Source organism: Nicotiana tabacum, chromosome 6, assembly GCF_000715075.1.
Source record: "Nicotiana tabacum cultivar K326 chromosome 6, ASM71507v2, whole genome shotgun sequence".
Taxonomy (NCBI): domain Eukaryota; kingdom Viridiplantae; phylum Streptophyta; class Magnoliopsida; order Solanales; family Solanaceae; genus Nicotiana; species Nicotiana tabacum.
The window spans coordinates 144,562,230-144,567,963 of NC_134085.1; positions in this window are offsets into that span (position 1 = coordinate 144,562,230).

The following is a 5,734-nucleotide window of genomic DNA, read 5'->3' on the forward strand; positions in this document are numbered from 1 at the left end:
CTTTTACGCCTGTTGTGAATGCAGTCACGTGATCTCGTGGGTCTGTTGTTCCATCGTATTTTGGAATATCAGGCATTTTGAATTTCTTTAGAATTGGAAGGGGAGCAGTATTTGGCTTCCAAGGTTGTTGAGAATATTTATCCATATCTACCCCTTTGATTACGGGCGGCACCCCGGGTATTTTCTCTATACGGTCACTTTGCTCCTTGAGCTGTTTCTGCAAAGTTAGTACTAAATTTTGCAATCTGAATTAACTAAATTACCTGGTTCTCCCTCTTGCGATTCACTGTGGGTTCCACCTCTACCTGAATTAACAAGCCCAGAACGAGGGTTCTCTAGAGTGTTCTTATTTGGAGTAGGTGTGGGTGGTGCAGCAGGTAACTGGCTAACCAAGGCCTGAACGGCTTTATTGACCTGTGCGGTAATAAGTTTTTGCAAAGCCTCATCCATAGCTTCAACATTTTCGAATTGAGCCTGTCCATCTGTATGAGATCCATCAGGAGTGCCTTCAGGAGATCGTCGAGGAGAGCCTCGTGGAGAAATAATCAGTGCGTTATTATCCTGAGGGTCTCTTTGAAGTTGTTGGTTTGTTTGGTTTTCTTGGTTTCCTTGAATGTTGTCATTGTTGTTCGACATAGTTGATGCAACAAAGAAAGTTAAGCGAAAAGAAAATAGATTATCAGATTCCCGGTAACGGAACCAATTTGTTTAACCAGAATATGGAATTTTAGTCAAAGCTAGAATTTAGAAGAACACGGGTTACTGATAATCGAATGAATATGTAAAAGAGAGTAATTTGGGTAGCAAGAATATAATCAGGAGAAAAAACAAGTAAACCAAAGTATATTCCAATAGTGTTTCGTGTCCCCACAATTGATCAATTATCTCCCTTGTATAGCTATTTGGGAGATATGCATTTTGCCCTTGTATTAATAAGGCTATTATAAGTAATTAAAGACATTGAATGCTACGTTACACAATCATTATATTTTATACATATTCTCTAACGTATTCAGTATTTAATGCTTATTAAATACTGTATCTGTACTCTCATATATTGTCAGATTCATTCCCCTTGATTCCCTTACCTAAGTGACTTAAATAGATACGGGCGCCGAGTCCTTTGAATATCTGCCCGTGTCTCTTCCTTTGCCTTTGCTCGTATCTGTTGCAACTCGTGTCTCTTTGCCAGTTGTAACTCTGTGACTAGTCTACGTATCTTGACACGTCATCTTTATTTCACTTTAATATGTAAACTCAATTTTTCTCAATACAGTAATGATATTAATTGTCCATTATCTTGGATATCCATAACTGGCGTAGTTATTGCTATAAATACCCTATAACTATTCCGATTCTCCTTCCTTATTTACTTTCGATTCATGTACTTTTACTTTTTTTTGTTCTTTATTCATTCTGTCCTCGTCCATTCTTTGTCAACTGTTAAGCCCGGTTCTCTTCTCCGTACCGTCTCGTGGGTGTTTCTCCCCGTGCCTTCTTTTCTCAATTAATTCTATCAACTGAGAATATCACTTGTCGCTATTTCACTATTCCACATGTCATGCTATGTCAGCATTCCAATATTCCACGTGTAACACCATTTCACCACCAATACAGTAGATAAGGGATTTAATACCTCCTCAAGTATTTCTAAGCAAAATGAGTTTGAGTTATGCATCAAGTGTAGATTGTATCTACTTACACAATCATGTCATTTATAAGATAATTATAAATAAGTCTTAATATAACTACAACTATGTCTCAATTTTAAAAAGTGGGATCGACTATATGAATCTTCATTGATCATATTAATGTTGGTAACACCAACATACTGGCTATATTAATGTTGGTAACACCAACATACTGGCTATGGCGAGCCCCATATGATGGGTCGGCCTGTCCGGGGATGGCTCGGGACGAAATCATAATTGAACATGGTGCTTGCATGATGGACTTGATTAAAAAATAAAGTTATGTCATTGCTATCAGCTATAACTTTTAACCTTTTTGTGTAGGAATCAACTATGAACCATTTTGTGTAGGATGCATTTATACATGAACAGGGGCGGACGTAGGGTATATTCGACGGGTTCAATTGAACCCATAATTTTTTATGCAGAGTAAAAAAAATTTTATGTAAAAATTCATTAAAATTATAAGAAGTTATAGATATGAACCCATAATGGGTTTAATGTTAAATTTTTTAAAAGTTGAACCCATAAGGTTTAAATCCTGGATCCGCCTCTGGCACACATTATACAACAAAAATAAAAAGAAGTAAAAATCATCTATATTAATTAATAACCTAAAAATCATCTATATATCTATGTTAAGTGATACTTAGCATGCTATAATAGATTGAACCAAATTACTGCAATATTTACACCGTTAGTTTATTGTATAACTTAAATCCAATCCAAATGCCACAAACTTTCGGTTTCTGCTACCCCCATTTGGTGCGAGATAGAGAAAGCTTTGAACTGTTAATCCTCTCTTAATTAGTTGGCATTTAATTACCTACCCTCATCTGCCCCTTCCCTGTCAAATATGTACTACTCTTTCCTAATCTTTTTTTTATTTTTATTTTTCAATAAACAAGAAATGAATATAGTCCACTATTCTCACCAACTGTCTCATTGCATAAAATATTTTAACAAATATAGCAAGAATTGACTATTTTAGCGATTAAACAAAAGCACCGATCGATGGAGACGGATAGATTAAAAAGTTGAGGTCTACGTCATTTTGTTATAGTAACAACATTCAAAAACCTAAACTTGATCTTGGGAAGAAAAAAAAAAAAGGCAAGTGGGGAAGAATATTTATGTTTGCAACTTGACATTATATCGAGAAATGTCCATACCAACGACATATTTGACCTAATTAAGCTACTGCTCTATCCTTGGAGAGTGAAGGCATAATATTAGAATATTCCTTTAAAAAAAGGGAAAAATGTTATTGAAGAAGAGGAGCCTTGGAGCAACGGAACAGTTATTTTCGTCTGACCTATAAGTTACGGGTTCGAGCCGTGGAATCAGTTAATGATGCTTGCATCAGGGGTAGGTTACCTATATCACACCTATTGAGGTATTTCCCTACTCCAAATCCTGCGTGAACACGGGATACTTCGTGCACCAAGTTTGCCCTCTGGAAAAAATGCTAATGAAATTGTGAAGCTCAATATCTTGTAGAAGAAACTTGAAAGAGAAATATGGGAAAAACGTTAGAAGTTGAAACATAAGCACATACTACAAACCATGCATCAAAATTTACAGTCTAATGATATGATGAAAGTCTCTCAGATAGTAGGGTTGATTTCAATTAGTACATCTAACTGTGTCCTTCTTTCTTCCCTTTTCTGCTTTAATTTATGCTTTCGCGACATTTATCTTTTATTGATTGTAAAATTAGTTTTAAAGTAAATTGTGAATCCAACGGTGTATAATACATGTACGCCGGTAAGAAAAGTAAATTGTGAATTCAACCCATTATTTGTGTAAAGATTCAAATAGAAAACACAATCAAGGAAGTATTAAAACAATGAATTCAAATCCTTAAGTTTGTTGACTTATGCGCAGCATTATCTCTGACTCTCTTTTTTTCCAATTAGAGGGGAGGTCTAATACCTGCTATTCCTATCTATAATCAAAATTTATAAGCTGACAATTTTTGATAACCCCATTTGGTACGTGAAAGAGAAAGCTTTAAACTAGTCGACTACCTCCAATATCTGTCCCCTAATTCCATTAAATTATCGTCAATTTTGTCCTATTTAATTGGGGTTTTATTATTGAAGCTACAAGTTGAGATGATTACTAGTATTATAACCACTTAAAATCTCAATTGATATATCTAGAATTGGTTATAAAGAAAAAACAGCGATATAGAGACCGATAGATTAAGACGTTGAGGTTTACGTTTTATTCTTAAAAAAACAAATACATAAACTCGATGATCTTAAAAAGAAATGCAAGTGGAAGGAATATATAACTTGAGATTATCCATTTATCAATATTTATTTGATCCATGCTAATGCTTCACTCGTCGAGAATGTGATATATTTTATTTTTCAAACTACATAATAGAAGAGGCTTAAAGCTGAAACATATGAGCACATGGTACAAGTTTTCATTGCAAACAATTGAACGATAAGTTGGTAAACCTATATATTTACGGTAGATGTACTCAACAATTAGAAATATACATATACACGTCAGAAAATCGCAAGAGTTAGTAAAATACTGGCGGCTCCTAAATGCAAGATTTGTTGTTTATTAGATGTCTCGTGTCTGCAGCTACGCAAGGCGGAGCCAGGGTATTATATATAGGCTTGGATAACATATTACTTTTTGCTTAATTATGCATTATATATTACGAACTCAATAACTAATTTGTTTTTTAAATAAAATTAGTCACGAGATACTCTGCCTAGTGGTAAACTAGCTATTAAGTTATGCTTTAATGGCAAGTTTACAATCCAAAATTTAAATTCTGGCTCCGCCTATATTTATGACTCACTATTTAAAACATGCATGCATTATTAGAATTTAGAAAAAGAAAGATTCAGACTTTGGGATATATCCATGTAGAAGCTAAGCTGCCTTATTAATTAAAGAAAGACATGACAAATGAACTATCATTGATTCACCACAAATTTTTGTGGAGCTCTCTCTCTTACATTGATAATGCTTATAAATCTGCCCACCTAATAAGACCTTATCAACGATCATCTTTTTTTTTTTCCTTTTTTCTATTCAGTAATCAATACTACCATTTCTATCACAGTTCCAAGTGTCACTTGAAGTTGGAATTTAGAAAAGTGGCCAGGCACAAATTTAGTTAGCTTTTTGTTACTATTTTTTGGGTGACCTCCAAGCAATTTTTTATTTCTCTAGAAGAAAGCAAGTAGATTTACAGAGCAGTTGATCATTTGGGTAAAGTTGCTCCGGGAATAGAGAATTTTGGTTCTTTATGGATAGAGAGATGGAATTTGAGAGATTTGTATTGTGCTGGTTTGAGATTTTGTACGTGTGAATTAAGTGTGTGTTAAATTTCTCTTATACAACAACAATTATATCTTTACGTCAAACTTAAAAGCAGGGTATGAGGGGCCTTAATTTTTAATTTTTTTTATTATTCATTTGAAGTCTATTTTGTTTTTAGCTTTTCTTAGATACAAAGTTGTTAATAATTTTCTTATAATCAATAACTCCTAATAAATATTTCTCAATTGACAATATAGCTAATTCATTTAACCTTTCTTGTGACATTGTTGATCTGTAAACTGCTATCTTCTAATTATACTGTTTTCCTTAATATTTTTCTCAGAAAATAAATCTATACCATAAAATACAAATTGATTATTATGCTTTAAGGAACATTCAAGATTAAGGCAATATTTTTTAAAATTTTTAACATCTAGTAATCTTAGTTTATACCGCCAAATAGAAAACCAAAAATATTTCCATATGCTGCAAATTGTTCAAATCTATTTTGAAGTGAAAAAATAGCATTGTCTATTATGTATAAAAGTAATCAACTCTAAAGTACTCTTCGAAAAATTTTGAGATTTCATTATCAATATTCACATCAAATTTTTACCTCCTATATATCATACATTTCTTACGAAATTCGGGCTCAATATTCATTTCAGATGCAATTTCCTTGATAGAAATCATATCAGTTGCAAATCCTTCTTATCTATATTTCTTAAAGAAATAAATCAAATTTTCAC